Source organism: Urocitellus parryii, chromosome 6 (genome assembly GCF_045843805.1).
Source record: "Urocitellus parryii isolate mUroPar1 chromosome 6, mUroPar1.hap1, whole genome shotgun sequence".
In the NCBI taxonomy this organism is placed as follows: Eukaryota; Metazoa; Chordata; class Mammalia; order Rodentia; family Sciuridae; genus Urocitellus; species Urocitellus parryii.
In genome coordinates this window covers 198830677-198847810 of record NC_135536.1, presented here as the reverse complement: position 1 = coordinate 198847810, position 17134 = coordinate 198830677, and the positions used below count along the sequence as shown (strand labels likewise).

The following is a 17134-nucleotide window of genomic DNA, read 5'->3' as shown; positions in this document are numbered from 1 at the left end:
GTGAGTGAGTGCTTGGAACAGAGATGGGGCGACAGTTGGCGGTGGCAGCTGGAGTGGCAGTTGGGGCTTGGCAGGGGCACAGGACTGCAGGGCAGTTGGGGTGGGGCAGCCACAGGGTTGGCAGGTAGCCCCTGGCCCAGAGCAGCTCTGGAGGGTGGTCTTGGGGAGGCCTGGGCATGAGGGCAGGGCCAGCTGGCCTTGGACCTGGCCAAGCTATGCCTAGGAGGAGGCCCACCTCACTCCAGCCTGGGTGAGGCACTCTCCCCAGCCCATGGGTGTGGCATCGCTGCAGCCCAAGGCCAACCTCCCATCCACAACAGGACCCAGGATGACGTGGAGTGGGCGGTCCCCTGGGCAGCCCAGTATCCTCAGCCCGCAGTGGGTGTCTGCTTCTCCGCCCTGCTCTCTGCCTTTCTCTCTGGGCTTCCAGCAGAGGCCTGGAGAGGACAGGGACAGGTTATGGGCAGTTCCCTGGGAGGGGGCAGGACTCCCAGGGCTGTTGCCATGGGGACGGCTGAGCAACACCACTGGCTGGAGAATAAACAGGCAGGTTCTCTGACCAGTGACTGAGACAAAGAAAGGCACAGAAAATCCTGCTGGAGTGGCTGGGGAAGATGGGGATGGTGAAGGCCCTGGCAATGGCAGAGAGGGTGGGGTGCCCCCCAGGACACTCGGAAGGAAACAGGAAGGGATATTTGCTGTTTCTTTGTAATTTTCTCTTCCAAAGCTCCTCCCAGTGTGTTCTTCACAAAAGCAGCCCCTGAGAGGAGACAGGCACCTGGCACAGGGCTGTACCCCTCCCTCCTCCTCTGCCCTACTGCGGCCCACGATGGGGGTGGGAGGCAGGCAGCCAGCTGGCGGAGGGTGGCGCAGGGGTCTCTAAGCTCAGGTCTGCAGAGCTGTATGTGCAGCTCGCCAGCCATGTGACTCTCCCACCGTGGTTGGCTCCTGTGAAGTCAGTCCAGGTCCCCGGGGCCAAGAGGGCACGTTCTGAGGAGCTGGCATCAGCAAGCACACCGGTGGCAAGAGCAGCTTCTACACACTGCCTCACGCCCTGGCTCCTCAGAACGCCTAGCCTGTTGCTGCTCACTCCTTGCAGCTTTGGGGTGTCCCTAGGCAGGACCAAACATGCTCACACAGGTGGCTGGAGTGGCTTTCCTAGATGACCACACCACACAGTAAGGACAAGAGTGATCTGCAGGGCCTTGGCTGCCCATTTGCTTGCCTGTCTTGTCCATCCATTTGTTGAGGGCAGGGACCATGTACAATCCCTGGAGGCCAGGATGCCTGGGGCAGAGTGCCTCTGAAGCCCATCACATACACCCATCCCCTCGATTTCCAGACCTGCCTTCAGCGCGGAGCGGCCTGTGTCCCTGAGAAGCCTGTGGCTGTCAGGCACCAGCAACCAGGGACTGCAGTGAGAGAGGGGTGATCCAGTCTGGCATCTGTCTGCCTTGAGTCTGGTTCCCAGCAGTGCTGTGGGTGCTGGGCCTGATGAAGGCAGGGCTCCTTGGCCATGCAGCACACTGACCCACCAGAACACACATCTAGGTGGCACACAGTCCAGGTGATGTATCCCCCACCCTGCTGCCCAGTTTTGCTCAGAGGCTGCAGTTGCCATTTTCTGCTTTTGTTTTTAAATATAAAGAAGTTTATTATCTCTCGGAACAACAAAGGTGTGGAAATGGGGTGGCTTTAGGCATAGGTTGATCAGGGCTCTGTTTCTGGGGCTCGATCTTGGTTTTGCCTTTTCAAAGTGTTGACTTTATGTCCACGCTGCTTGACTTGCTGTTGGCTCTTGGCACAGGAAAGTGAAAATCTTGGTCTTTAGTCACTGGTGAAGGATGCGAATCAGGAGTGGGGTCCCTTTGTCCTGGCTTGTCCTAGGACCCAATAAGAGCAGAGAGGCAGCCCTGGCCTGGCAGGTGGAATGGGCCTTGCAGTGGTGAGACAGACCTCATTCTCACCTGCAGCCTCTTGAGCAATGACTGAGCACCAGAATGCTCTGGCAAGGCAGCATCCACTGCTCTACAGTCCTGCATGGAACATGGACATGGCACCCAAACACTGTCATCCACCCCACCATTTTGGGAAAAACGGGGTGTCTCTGAGCCAGGAGATGACGTAAGAGGTCTCTCCCTGCTTCACTTCCTCCTATGGGCTCCAAAGGAGCTCCAGGTTAGGGGGTAGTGGGGGCTGAGTGGCTATCTGCAGACAGTGTCCTCTGCCTCCTCAAAGGGAAGAGGCAGGTGACCAGTCAGAACCTCTTGGAGGCCTAGAGGCAGCCACTTCTCAGGGTGACTGTGCCCAACCCCCACTTCCTAAGGGCCAGAGACACTTGGGTTCATCCCAAGTGGGTCCTCCAGCAAAGAGGCTGAGGATGGTGTTTCCTGGACCCGCAGTGCCAGCTCAGGCGGCTGGCGAGAGAGGCTGGGGCGGGGGCGTCTGCACAGCCTTCTCCAGGCGCCGCGGAGCAGTGAGGGAGTGTCCCAGCCTTCCATCGCTGGCTGCCAGACCTCGGCTCGCCCTTGCTCTCTCAAGGAGAATTTCCCCCAGCCTGCCCTCCCACTGCCGCCGGGTGAATGCCTCCTTACACATTCAGAGAAAGCCTCCATCATGGCCCGTCGCCTCCCACCTCCCGAGGAATTCCGCGGAGCTGGCCCCGCAGGGAGGCAGGGCGCGGACCGCCGGGAGCTTTGCGATTGGTTGACCTAGCGGAGCTCGACTCCTCGGCGTGGCTGGCCGGCCACAGGCTCACCTCCCTTCCCGCCGTGCTGGGGGGAGGAAGCGAGGTGGCCTTTACCCCCGCGCAGACCAGCCAGGAATGCGGGGCCGAGCTCCCCATTCTGTCCGCCCGAGGGCAGCGGAGGCGAGAGGGGGAGGCGCTGGTCTCACCACGCCACTGGGGGCGGGGGTGGGAAGAGACACATCTGGGGCGGCACAAATCGCGATCGGATTGCCGGCTGGAGAATCCGAGCAAAACCCGGGCCGTTTGCCTTCCGCCCCTTCCCAAGCCCCGCGCCCCACGGGTCGACTACACCACGAAAGGACCTAAGCGCCACTGCTCATAATTGGCCAAAACCCAGCCCCAGTGGCGGGCATAGCCACGTGGCCAGCGCCCCAAGGTGCGCCCACCCCCGGGTGCATCGAGGTCCCTCGATGGTGGGGGCGCGCGGTACCCAGGCTCTCCCGGGCATTGCGCCACCGGCGGCCTTGGAGCGTCTGGGCGTCCTGCGCTCCGAGGCCCGTCTATCCGCCGGTGCCGGTGAGAAAGTCGCGAAGTTTGCCAGATGCGCGCACCACGACGGCGCGTCGGGGTTGGGGACAACCGGTGACCCGAGGACCAGCGCGCTCCAGGAACAGGCGCGTAGGCAACGCCAGGTGCGCTGTCCCCAGGGCCCGGCGCCCTCGCCCAGCCGGCCTCTCCCATTGGGTGGTCTCCCCGCTGCCCGACACCCACGGGGGAGGGACGCGCGGGCCGGGGACCCCCGCCGCGCCGCCCCAGTGCCCGCCAGCCAGGGGAGGGGGCTTCCCACAATGCCCAGCGAGCTTCAGCCGGCACTTCCGCTGTCCGGCCGCCACGGGGGGGGGCGTGCAGACCGACTGCCGCGCTGCCCCCGCCAGCCCGCTGCGCGGAGTCGCCGGGCGAGGGGCGGGGCGGCGGCCGGCGGCGGGGGCGGGGCCGGGGCGGTGGCCGCGGCCCGGAGCAGCGCGAGCCAATCAGCGGCAGGCGGGCGCGCGCCGGGGGCGGGGTCAGGGTCCGCGGGCGGGGCGCGCGCGGGCGGCGGGCCGCGGGGCTGGAGCGGCGCGGGGGCGCGCGCCGGCCTGACGGACGGACGGACGGACCGGCGGGCGGACCGAGCAGCCCCGGCGAGCACGCAGCTCGGACCCGCCCGCACGCAGCGCTCGCCCGCGGCAGCGGCTATCACCGGCGCCGGTCCGGCGGCCCCGGCGCCCGCCCGCGCCCCATGGGGTCACAGGTAAGCGGCGCCGGCTCATTGTCCGCGCGGCCGGGCCGGCGTACCGTGGCGGGGCCGGGCCGGGCCGGGCCGGGACGCTGTAGCCCGGCCGCTCCGAGCCTGGCGCGCCCCCGCCCCACCGCCCGCCACGCCCCGCCCCGCGGGGGCGCCCTACCGGGGGCGATGGGCGCCCGGCGGAGACTAGGGGTGGCGCGCGGACCCCGGCCGCGGGTCCCGACCCGAGTGGCGTGGGCGGGGCGGCGGGGGGCGCGGATCCCCGCGGGGCTGAGCGCGGAGGTGGCGGCGGCCGCGGGCTGCCCGGCCCCTCGGCCCCCGGCACCTCCTGCCGCCGCGGTCCCTCCCCCGTCACCTCCGAAAGGGGAATTTTCCAGCTGGTAATTTCTGCTGCGTCAACGCCCGGCCCCGGGAGGCAACCCGGGGGCGTCCCGCGCCCCCCGCCCGCGCCGCTCCGCTCGTCCTCCGCCCGCGCCGCGGAGCCGCACCCGGACCCGCCCGCGCCGAGTTTGCCAAGAGTCGGAACTGCGGGAGGTGGGAGCAGGCAGGTCTCCGCACCCTGCGGGGCCTTGGGGGTCATTGTCTTCCCAGAAGCCGGACGCCGGCCCAGTCTCCATTTTAATCACGGGCCGAACCCGGGCGCAGGGCCCTGGCGCCGGGCGGCAAGGGGCGCGCAGAGAAGACGCGGCGCGCGGAGCGCACGGGGAGCGCGGAGGGAGCGGGGTCCGCTGCGAGCCGCGTCTTTGTTTCCCTGTAAATAGACATGTCAGTTTCACCGGGTAGCGCAAGACAGTGTCTGACAACTCAATCCCGAGGGCAAATGGGGAATTTTCTGCGCCAGAGGGAGGGCTCTGGCCAATTGGGGTTCCCCCGTTCCTCCAAGAATTTCACTGTTTGAAAGATTAAAAAGAACTATATACAATAGGGCTGGACTGTGGAGCCTGAGGGCAAGCCAAATGGGGTGCAGAACAGGTAATTTCTTACATCGAAGAAATATAAACAAAAGAAAGTTTGACTGAGATTCTTAGGGAATTTCAGTGGCATTGGCGCTACAATCTCAGCGGAGCTCTTGGCGAGGGTTATACTGGCAAGATTGTTATCTGCATTGTTTTAAGAAATGCTAATTAGGAAACGGTTCACTAGCAGCCGGTGCGGACACCTGTGCCTGGAGTGCTCCTGTGCCTCAGAGTGGTATAGTTGCAGAGTGTTTCCCGAAGGCTGTGTCGTCGAGGCTAACTTTCCGTGTTTGGTAACACTGGTGGATCCACTCTGTTGCTGGCCTTCGCTTTACCAGTGTAAGGCAGTATTTCCACTCAGCAAGAGTGGAAAATTGTTCATCAAAAGGAGACATATAGACGCAAACGGTAGTATTTTATCATAGGATTCTTACATTTGTTATAACTTTGTGATAGTATTAGATATTTTGAAAACTTTGAGGTCCCAGTCTTGTTATTACCGAAAAGATCAGGTGAATAATGGGAATATTTAGGCGAAAGCTTTTTAGATATAAGTAGGAATTTAACACTGTGTCCCCTAAAAAGCTTGTGATTGTTTCCATATCCTTTACTGAAGGGAAGAGGGGTTATTGTGGATTTCTCTTAAGAGTAGTGGAATACCTCACTGGAATGTCTAGAAATCCAAAATTCAATCTTGCCTCAGGCCTACCTGGGGACAGCATTTAATTAAGCCTCTCACTGACAGTATCCTGCATGTAAGAGTTTTGTTTTGCGTAGTAACGTAGATAACTTTTGTTCAGGTTTAGCTGCTTTTGCCAGAACATAGGTTGTCCTGGTACTCAGGCCTCAGTCCCTTGCTCTTTCTGACTGGGACTGGTTGGCTGTTACATGGGGGCACTTGTCCCCTTGACATTATATCCCCATTTGAATCATACTGGGGTCAGGTTGTCCCGTGGCCTGTGGCTTCCCAGGTCCCTTGGTCACAAGTAGCACAGACATTAAGGCCAGCCAGGTACAGTGGTAGCACTGCTCCACAGGTGCAGAGAAACACCACAAAGCGTGGACTCTGGTTATTGTCTGGAGATGTTTTATTTACAAACACTGTTAAACCAAATTAAATGTCAATAGTGAACTTCCCAGCACTGTCCTTATGTGGGGTTCTTCAAATTAGGGAAATTGGGCCACTCTGTCCCTGTGGTCTGTGTTTCTGGGGCGGCTGCTCAGCTGTGGTGCTCTGTGCTTCATCAGAGGTCTTAGACCAGCCTCCAGGAACTTAGGGACCCACTTAGTGCATGGTGCTTAGAATGCACCACAAGCTGGGGAATTTGAGCTGATTCTCTCACGTTGCCATCACTTTCTGTGCTCAGGCGCCCTCTTGGCTGCTGGTATGAGAGGAAAGTTCTAGAAACCATTGCTCCCTTACATGCCCACACCAGTGTTCCAGCACTTACTTTGGGAAATTCTGTTTGGGGGACTGTATCTTCTTGCCCAACTATTGTTCTCATAAAAAATGTGGGCTTTATCCTCTGCTCTGATGTGTGTGCTTTACCTTAAGTTCTCTGGAGTGATGCAGATTCTTAGTTCCCCTGAGACTCTGTGCCTTTCTGTGGGGGAAGAAAGAAGATCCCTGTGGTTGCTGGAGTTTCTGAATCGCTGCACCCCAGGAAGAAGTGGAAGATGCAATAGCATCATGATCAAGGCCACAGACTTACGTCTTTGACGTCTTTGAAATACATCCTCTTGTTCCAGTCTTGGTTTCCTGCCTGTGGCTGCAGCTCTGGTTTTGGCATGGCTGGAGCTTGTCCTAGCATGTGCGGAGCCTTGGGACTGAGACTGGAACCTGTGGGTCTCCTCACTTTTGGCGGTTCTCAGACACTTTGCCTTCTTTTGCACTCTCAGGTGGTACTGTGGTTTGCTAGTGGTGGGAGAATGTACCTGACCATGTTGCTTGTAGGTGGAAAGTGGAAAGCCGTTTCTAACAGATGAGTTCTTCTATGCAGGGTTAAAACTAGCAGGTTCCTCAGATTTGATCTGAGTCTGACTTTTGTAGGATTTTCTGTTGGATGTTGAAATCAGCAGTACCATTTAACTCTAACTTAGATTTTAAAATTACTATGTTTTTTTGGTGTTTAATTTTTTCCCTCTGGTGCTTGGGATGGAACCCAGGGCCTTGGGCATGTTAGGCAACATGACTTGGATTAAACTGGGCATTGGGGGATGGCTGAGAACCTCAGTGTATTTTTCAGCAGCACTGACAGCGCTTTTTGTGTTTCCACAGATGTACCCTTTGAGCTGTGTTAGAGATACCCAGGGTTTTCCTGACCACTCCTTGGGGTTATTGAGGTCCTGCTGTGCACCAGCCTTCAGGTTGGGTTGGGGACAGAGTGCCAGTGGTCTGTGGGCATGTGGCAGGGGGCACGTAGGGACCACTGATGTGATGTGGTCAAAGAGGTGGGAGAGAGCCACCTTGAGGACTGGAAAAGGATAGAGTGTACACAGACTGTAGGGTGTGGAGGGGCATGTGTCTGTCCAAGGCACCTGAGCCAGGGCTCTACAGAACTGCATCTGACCTGTTTTATGAGTGTGGTCTGCCCATGAGGGCAGGCTGGAGGGGGCAGCTGTGGGGGTGGCATGAGAAGGGATGTGTTCTCCACTGCACCATTCAGAGCTCTTGCTGCAGCCCACAGTCCCTTCCCATGAGTCATACTGGGAGACCCCTCATCCTTTTTGGAGAGCTTGCAGAAGCAGTTCCTTCCCTGCCTAGAGCTGGGTGCTCAGGTGCCCCAGATGGGCCCAGTTTTTCTTGCTTTCCCTGTCTGCTTATGGCTCTCTGATTTGCTAACACCTCTGTCTTTCTAGCTGCCTGCAGGTCGCAAATGATCCATGAGTGTGTGTGTGAAAGATGGGTTTTTTAAAATGTCTTAATTTGCACAAAAGTTGGACAGCGTCACTGCTTTTATGGGACACAGATCGACTTCTGTTTATGAGACAGTTTTGTTTCATTCATGGCTTTATCTCTCTCCTTCCAACCACTGCAAGAAACGAGGCCTCTCTCTCTTAGTGGGAACCCTCTCCTTCACCAGCAGTGTTCAGGTGTGCAGGGGTCTCTGCAGAGGTTTGCAACAAGGCACCGCTGCATCTTGGGCTGGGATGGCAGGCGCAGGTCTGTGTGCTGAGACAGGCCCTGCCTCTCGTAGGTCTGTCAGATGCATACCTAAAATGACCTTTGAAGAGAAAGTCTTAGTCTTCATAATCTTGTCCTGGTGCAGCCCTTTTTGAATTTTTTTTTTTTTTTGACCGAGTCTTGCTAGGTTGCCCAGCTCACCTCAGACTTGCAATCCTTCTGCCTCAGCCTCCCGAGCAGGTGGGTGACAAGCATGGCCACTGCTCCAGCCCTGTTTGAATTTTTTTTTTTTTTGGTACCAGGGATTGAACCCAGGGTTGCTTAACCACTGAGCTACATCCCAACCCTTTTTTATATTTTATTTAGAGGCAGAGTCTTCGCTGAGTTGCTACTTGCCTCACTAAGTTTCTGAGGCTGGCTTTGAACTTGTGATCCTCCTGCCTCAACCTCCTGAGTGGGTTTACAGGCATGTGCCACCATTCACTTGAATTTTTTTTTTTTTTTTTTTTTTTTTGTGGTGCTAGGGATTGAACCCACGGCCTTGTGTATGCAAGGCAAGCATTCTACCAACTGAGCTATATCCCCAGCCCTCCTTTGAATCTTAAGATAGGTTTGTGATGTGCTGTTCTCATCGACCCATTGAGCACTGAAGCCTGAACAGCAGCATGCTTTGATTTAGGAAGTTCAAAATCAGCTTAGGAATTTTGGTAGGAAGCAGAAATTACACAGCTTCATTTAGAGGTGGAGAATGAACTGACTGAAGAGGTGACCCCTGCAGGTGAGAATGGTGCTCGGGTTCATCATCATCCTCTAGCCACGGAATGCTGCCTTCTGTGCTCCAGGGGAGCCTGCCTCGTTGAGTGTAGACCAGCACGCTCAACTTCTGAGGTGTTCCTCATGCCTAGACTCCACCTGTGTGGTTGTCACCCATCCAAGGAAGCTGCTGCTCGCCTGATACCCTGCCGGCTGGTTTGTAAGAGGCATGTGTACCACCCAAGCCCCCTTCCACTCAAACCCCCACCTTCTAGATGTAATCTGGTCATTCCCAGCTCCGGGAGAGGTCCACTCCCTGGCTGACATGCCTGTTGACAAAGAAAATGAAGCAGTCATGCAGACTGTGGACATGCATTTTTGAGAGGACAGAGTTCGGGAGAGCAATCAGGATTGGAAGATGCAGAAAGGAGAATCGCTTCGGGGAGTGTCTGGCCAGGGCACAGTGTCCAGCATGGCACCTGTCCTCCCTCACATTGGCGCCTGGATGGCTGTAGCCGTGCTCCCTGTGCTTTTTCACCTTGCGTCTCCTGAGCAGCAGTTACTGGCAGGCTGGGCATCTTCCTGAGGACACCTCACAGATCCAGGTGCTGCCAGTCCTGTGGGGAACTGAGCCCAATCTCGGCCGATCAGGGAACCTGAAGAGCTCCAGCCCTGGACGGCCTCTGCCTTCTCCTCTTGGACCCCTCAGGCTCCACGCCTGGCTTTGTGTGTGCACACGCATGTCAGCTTGGGGGCCTTTCTGACTTTGGTGATGGAAACCGAGTCCAGTGTGCCATACCTCTGAGCTACGTCCCAGGCTTTATTTTTTTCTTTTCTTGAGGCAGGGCCTCACTAAGTTGCCCAGGCTGGCCTAAAACTTGAATCCCCATGCCTGAGCCTCCAAGTCGCTGGGATGACAGGTGTGGTCAACATGCCCGGCTTCTGGGAAGAAATTTCTAAAGCTTCCAGCAAGTTCCCATTGGGGTCTGTTTACACTTGAGAAGGCTATGTCCCTGGTGAGCACCCTAGGTCACTTCAGGGCTCCCAACTCTGTGTGGCCCTCACACTCCACCAGGACCCTCTAGGGCCCTTGGGTTTGATATTTCAATCTCCCTGCCTGATTCAGACATGGTGCCAATGCTCTCCTGGTGTTCACAGCAGTAAGAATTCACAGCGGAGTGGAGTGGCAAGTGGATTTTTCCTGTGGAAACCTTATGGAAGAGAAAGTCAAAACGCCGTTGTTTCTCACCTTGGCCAGTAAATAGGTGGCTCTTCCTGACCAGGAAGGCTCAGGCAGGCCAGCACCTGCTCTGTGTGGTTCACAAAGTGCTGTGTGGCCGTTTGTGATTTTCCAGCTCTGAAGGGAAACTAAGGAAGTCAGGATATTGAAAACTTCAGGGGCAGCTGGGTAGCATGGTGCATACCTGCCATCCCCGATACTCAGGAGGAGAAGCCAGATTGAGCAATTTAGCAAGACCCTGTCTAAAAATAAGATAAAAAGGGCTGGGGATTCAGTTCAATGGTGGGGATGCAGTTCAGTAGTGAGGCACCCCTGGTTAATCCAGTGCCCAAAGCCAAAACCAAAACAAAGCAAAACACCAAACAGAAATTCCTCCACAGTTACTAAACATGCTAATGCCCTTGTCTGAAGCAAATGAAACATTTTAGGTGAATGTCACTCTTTGCACTTTAAATGTTTCTGTTTAGCATCATGTTGTTAAAAATGTGTCTGGGGGCTGGGGATGTGGCTCAGTGGTAGAGTGCTCACGTTGCACATGTGTGGCCCTGGGTTCGATCCTCAGCACCACATAAAAATAAATAAATAAAGTAAAGGTAAAAAAAAAATTAAAAGTGTGTCTGTATGTCATCCATTGTCGCTCTTGCCTTTGGTGGTACTTGGGTGGATAGGTGACAGGAGAGCTCATTACCCATTGCTGGCTGTCATGTAGGAAATGTTTGTGTTATTCTGTTGCTTTGCTTGAAGACTGGCTCTTTATGCTCAGGTGTCTTGAATTTTTCGGAAACCATCAGAGGTGCTCTGTCTGCAGGGCAGTAAAACCTGAACCCCTTGAGTGGCCCACTAAGCAGCTGAACAGAGGTGTTTTCCGTGTCAGGTTCATGTAGACTTTTCCAGTTCTTTCTCTTGTGTGCTGGTGGATGAGACAAGGAGACACTTCTAACATCCACTGTGGTCAAGGCCCTTTTCACAGATGCCCAGGCTTTGGAGGAAGTAACCCTTTGGGAGGTGGTCCTGCCAGATCCTTTGCTTCTTCTCTTGGTCTGGCATCTTGATCACTATTGCTGTTTTTTAAAATCTGCTTAGCATTGTGGAAATTGCCAGAGATCCTGGGAAAGGGAGAGTGGGAGGTTCCAAAATCTCTGCTATGTGTGGCTTTGCGAGGCTGTGTCCAGTGACAGTTTTTTTTGGGTGGAGCAGAGTCACAAATGCTCACCAGCACCTGTGCATGGCCTGCAGGTGCCCTAGAAGTGGGGCCAGGGCTGAGAAACATGCCTTCACTTGGGTGAGGGCTGTGGCCCAGCATAGTGCCTGCCCCTGTGTCCCTGGGCTCCGTGCAGCTGATGGCGAGCTCATTCTTTATTCAAGCAGGTTTCTCTGCTTCCCAAGGGAGGCACTGTGAGCACTGAGCTTGATACCTCCTTGGGCCTGTGAGGCAGCGTAGGAAACTGCAAGCTGGCCGGAGGCCATCTGTTGCTTGTGCAGTGCAGGCTGTGTCTTGGGTCTGGGGCAGCCTCAGTCCACCTTCCCCTGCAGAGCTACCCCCAGAGCAGCCGGCCAGTGTTGCATGCATTGCTTCTCAAGCAGGTGACACGCTGCACATCTGTCCGATGCAGCCCATCTGGAAGGGCTCTGACTCTGGGCATCCTGCACTTGGAGTGACTTTGCCACATGTTTCCTGTGTGACTTTGCATAGCACACACCTCCCTTCAGGTGAAGGTGGCCTGTGGAGAGACTCATAAGACTCACCCTTAACGCAGGACACAGTAGCACATGCCTGTAATTATAGCCACTGGGAGGCTGAGGCAGGAGGCTCTCAAGTTCCAGGCAAGACTCAACAACTCAGTGAGGTCCTGTCTCAAAACAAAAGTAAAAAATGGCTGTAGGGGACTGGGCTACAGCTCAGCGGTAGAGTGTTCGCCTAGCACGCGGGAGGCCCTGGTTTCTATCCTCAGCACCACGTAAAGTAAATAAATAAAAATAAAGGTATTGTGCTCATCTACAACAAAAACGTATTTTTTTTTTTTAAAATTAAAAGGGCTGGGGATGTGGCTCTGTGGTAGAACCCCTGGATTCAGGCCCCAGTACCCTCAAGAACTACTGAATCAGAATGTGGTGGTGGACTGTGGCCCAGGGTGAAAACCACTGGCCTCCCATCTCAGATGGCCTTTCCTGCTGTGCAGTGGGGCAACTGGGGTGCTGCAGACCGCTGTTCATATGCTTCCTGTGGCTGCCGAACCGAGGGTCCCGGGACGGTGGCTGACGATGGCAGAGATTTACCTGGTGTCGGTGAGCTTCCTCCCTCCCAAGCTCTGCCCCTTCCAGCTTCAGGCCTTGGTGTGCCTGGGTGTGGTCACATCTCCCAGTCGCCCTGTCCTCCCCGTGGGTATCCATGCTCCCCTTTCCTAGGGGTGGCAGTCATGGTGGGTTAAGTCGGGCTCTGAACTCACATCTGCAGAGACCCGGATTCCAAGTGCGGTCACTTTGGACGGTGTGGGGTTCAGGCTCCCACAGACCTGCCTCACTGACACATTTCCATAGACGTCACTCAGTCTGCCTGGGAAGGCTTCCCTGGGTGTCGTGAGCTGTTCCTTCTCAGGGCACCGTGTCCCTGACAGAGCTGTTCTTTACAGCAGAGGTGCAGGTGACCACCATATTAAGTAGTATGTCCCTTGGCAGGTAGGGTTCCTGGTGACGTGGCAGCCTGCAAGCCGGCGGGGGCAGCAGTGATGCGGAGACTGGGGTCTCAGCCTGCAGGGGCTGCAGAAAGGCAGGGAGGGCTGGGCCTCCCACACTCCAGTGGGGGTGAGGAGAGAAGAGCCAGGTGTCTGGGCTGGCTTGGGGTAACTGTCACCACCCCTTCTGCCTCCCTGTCTAAAGCAGGACTGTGTCCCCCTCCTCCCAGCACCCCACTTGCATGGCTAATTGCCCTTGTGCCCTTCCTTCTCCCTGTGGGTTGGACCCAGAACCTTGTCTGTTTCTCTCCCTGGCCCTGGATAGCAGGTGAGACCAGTGCCCTTCATTTTTTTGGTACCCAGGGTGCTTAACTACATGCCCTATCTCGAGCATGTTTTTATTTTTTATTTTGAGACATGGTCTCCTTAGGTGGCTTAGGGCTTCACGAAGTTGCTGAAGCTGCCTTTGAACTTGGGATCCTCCTGCTTCAGCCTCCCGAGTTACTGGGATCACAGTTGTCCACCTCTATGCCTGGCCAATCTCAGAGCTCAGTAGTGCCTGACAGGTGGCCATGACCAGCCCAGAGCCCTGCCCTGGGAACTGGAGATGCCTGCCAACCCAGGCAGGTGGGTCTCAGGCCTGGAGAAGTCCTTCCCCGAGGAGCCTGCAGGACATGCGTGGGCTCCCACCTACCCACCCTCCTGTCTGCAGCACCCAGCACCCGAGGTTTCCCACTCTGTGTGTCTTGTCTGTGGCCTTGGAACCGAGAGGGGGGCTCCCAGAAATGCTTCACTAGGCATGACGTGTCGGTTGTAGCTGCCAGAGCTGCCCACAGCCCCACTGAGGAATTTCCTTCTGCTTTCAGAAGTAAGAGCACTGGCTTTGGCTCCTTCTCTGTGAGGGGAGAAGAAGAAAGCAGGTCTTTCCCTTGTCCTCTGGGGAGACCCCCACAGCAGTTCCCACTTCTAGGTGAAACCCACCAGTCCATGGCAGTTATCGCTTCTAGGTGAGGCCCCCCCTTGGTAGTTCCCAGTTCTAGCTGAGACCCCCCTGGCAGTTCCCAGTTCTAGGTGAGACCCCCCCATGGCAGTTCCCAGTTCTAGCTGAGACCCCCCCATGGCAGTTCCCAGTTCTAGCTGAGACCCCCCCATGGCAGTTCCCAGTTCTAGCTGAGACCCCCCCATGGCAGTTCCTAGTTCTAGCTGAGACCCCCCATGGCAGTTCCCAGTTCTAGGTGAGACCCCCCCATGGCAGTTCCCAGTTCTAGGTGAGACCCCCCATGGCAGTTCCCAGTTCTAGGTCAGACCCCCCCATCTCAGTTCCCAGTTCTAGGTGAGACCCCCCCATGGCAGTTCCCAGTTCTAGCTGAGACCCCCCCATGGCAGTTCCCAGTTCTAGCTGAGACCCCCCCATGGCAGTTCCCAGTTCTGGGTGAGACCCCCCCATGGCAGTTCCCAGTTCTAGCTGAGACCCCCCCATGGCAGTTCCCAGTTCTAGCTGAGACCCCCCCATGGCAGTTCCCAGTTCTAGGTGAGACCCCCCCATGGCAGTTCCCAGTTCTAGCTGAGACCCCCCCATGGCAGTTCCCAGTTCTAGGTCAGACCCCCCCATGGCAGTTCCCAGTTCTAGGTCAGACCCCCCATGGCAGTTCCCAGTTCTAGGTGAGACCCCCCCATGGCAGTTCCCAGTTCTAGGTGAGACCCCTCCATGGCAGTTCCCAATTCTAGGTGAGACCCCCCCCTGGCAGTTCCCAGTTCTAGGTCAGACCCCCCCATGGCAGTTCCCAGTTCTAGGTGAGACCCCCCCCTGGCAGTTCCCAGTTCTAGGTCAGACCCCCCATGGCAGTTCCCAGTTCAAGGTCAGACCCCCCCATGGCAGTTCCCAGTTCTAGGTCAGACCCCCCCATCTCAGTTCCCAGTTCTAGGTGAGACCCCCCCATGGCAGTTCCCAGTTCTAGCTGAGACCCCCCCATGGCAGTTCCCAGTTCTAGCTGAGACCCCCCCATGGCAGTTCCCAGTTCTAGGTGAGACCCCCCCATGGCAGTTCCCAGTTCTAGGTCAGACCCCCCCATGGCAGTTCCCAGTTCTAGGTCAGACCCCCATGGCAGTTCACAGTTCTAGGTCAGACCCCCCCATGGCAGTTCCCAGTTCTAGGTGAGACCCCCCCCATGGCAGTTCCCAGTTCTAGGTCAGACCCCCCCATGGCAGTTCCCAGTTCTAGGTGAGACCCCCCCATGGCAGTTCCCAGTTCTAGGTGAGATCCCCCATGGCAGTTCCCAGTTCTAGGTCAGACCCCCCATGGTAGTTCCCAGTTCTAGGTGAGACCCCCCCATGGTAGTTCCCAGTTCTAGGTGAGACCCCCCATGGCAGTTCCCAGTTCTAGGTCAGACCCCCCCATGGCAGTTCCCAGTTCTAGGTGAGACCCCCCCCATGGCAGTTCCCAGTTCTAGGTCAGACCCCCCATGGCAGTTCCCAGTTCTAGCTGAGACCCCCCCATGGCAGTTCCCAGTTCTAGGTCAGACCCCCCATGGCAGTTCCCAGTTCTAGCTGAGACCCCCCCATGGCAGTTCCCAGTTCTAGGTCAGACCCCCCCATGGCAGTTCCCAGTTCTAGGTGAGACCCCCCATGGCAGTTCCCAGTTCTAGGTCAGACCCCCCCATCTCAGTTCCCAGTTCTAGGTGAGACCCCCCCATGGCAGTTCCCAGTTCTAGGTGAGACCCCCCCATGGCAGTTCCCAGTTCTAGCTGAGACCCCCCCATGGCAGTTCCCAGTTCTAGGTGAGACCCCCCCATGGCAGTTCCCAGTTCTAGCTGAGACCCCCCCATGGCAGTTCCCAGTTCTAGGTGAGACCCCCCCATGGCAGTTCCCAGTTCTAGGTCAGACCCCCCCATGGCAGTTCCCAGTTCTAGGTCAGACCCCCCATGGCAGTTCCCAGTTCTAGGTGAGACCCCCCATGGCAGTTCCCAGTTCTAGGTGAGACCCCTCCATGGCAGTTCCCAGTTCTAGGTCAGACCCCCCCATGGCAGTTCCCAGTTCTAGGTCAGACCCCCCCATGGCAGTTCCCAGTTGTAGGTCAGACCCCCCCATGGCAGTTCCCAGTTCTAGGTCAGACCCCCCATGGCAGTTCCCAGTTCTAGGTCAGACCCCCCATGGCAGTTCCCAGTTCTAGGTCAGACCCCCCCATGGCAGTTCCCAGTTCTAGGTGAGACCCCCCCATGGCAGTTCCCAGTTCTAGGTGAGACCCCCCCATGGCAGTTCCCAGTTCTAGGTCAGACCCCCCCATGGCAGTTCCCAGTTCTAGGTGAGACCCCCCCATGGCAGTTCCCAGTTCTAGGTGAGACCCCCCCATGGCAGTTCCCAGTTCTAGGTCAGACCTCCCCATGGCAGTTCCCAGTTCTAGCTGAGACCCCCCCATGGCAGTTCCCAGTTCTAGGTGAGACCCCCCCATGGCAGTTCCCAGTTCTAGGTGAGACCCCCCCATGGCAGTTCCCAGTTCTAGCTGAGACCCCCCCATGGCAGTTCCCAGTTCTAGGTGAGACCCCTCCATGGCAGTTCCCAGTTCTAGGTCAGACCCCCCCATGGCAGTTCCCAGTTCTAGGTGAGACCCCCCCATGGCAGTTCCCAGTTCTAGGTCAGACCCCCCCATGGCAGTTCCCAGTTCTAGGTGAGACCCCCCCATGGTAGTTCCCAGTTCTAGGTGAGACCCCCCATGGTAGTTCCCAGTTCTAGGTGAGACCCCCCATGGCAGTTCCCAGTTCTAGGTCAGACCTCCCCATGGCAGTTCCCAGTTCTAGGTGAGACCCCCCCATGGCAGTTCCCAGTTCTAGGTGAGACCCCCCCATGGCAGTTCCCAGTTCTAGGTCAGACCTCCCCATGGCAGTTCCCAGTTCTAGCTGAGACCCCCCCATGGCAGTTCCCAGTTCTAGGTGAGACCCCCCCATGGCAGTTCCCAGTTCTAGGTGAGACCCCCCCCATGGCAGTTCCCAGTTCTAGCTGAGAACCCCCCATGGCAGTTCCCAGTTCTAGGTGAGACCCCTCCATGGCAGTTCCCAGTTCTAGGTCAGACCCCCCCATGGCAGTTCCCAGTTCTAGGTGAGACCCCCCCATGGCAGTTCCCAGTTCTAGGTCAGACCCTCCCATGGCAGTTCCCAGTTCTAGGTGAGACCCCCCCATGGTAGTTCCCAGTTCTAGGTGAGACCCCCCATGGTAGTTCCCAGTTCTAGGTGAGACCCCCCATGGCAGTTCCCAGTTCTAGGTCAGACCCCCCCATGGCAGTTCCCAGTTCTAGGTGAGACCCCCACATGGCAGTTCCCAGTTCTAGGTGAGACCCCCCCATGGTAGTTCCCAGTTCTAGGTCAGACCCCCCCCCATGGCAGTTCCCAATTCTAGGTCAGACCCCCCATGGTAGTTCCCAG

The 17134-nt window shown here is 57.0% G+C and overlaps 1 protein-coding gene across 6 annotated transcripts in view; it reads left to right on the top strand.

Moving 5' to 3' along the window:
* Positions 1 to 2921: 2921 nt before the first annotated feature.
* Zbtb46 (zinc finger and BTB domain containing 46) overlaps positions 2922 to 17134 on the top strand; it is a 74104-nt gene continuing 59891 nt past the window's right edge. For 5 of the 6 annotated variants that reach the window (XM_077799924.1, XM_026413489.2, XM_026413487.2 and 2 more), the window contains exon 1: positions 3891 to 3980. The gene's annotated coding sequence lies outside the window, so the exon portion shown is untranslated. Of the gene's footprint in view, positions 3382 to 3890; positions 3981 to 17134 lie in introns of those variants that run through there. The other variant, XM_026413488.2, reaches the window with a different exon arrangement.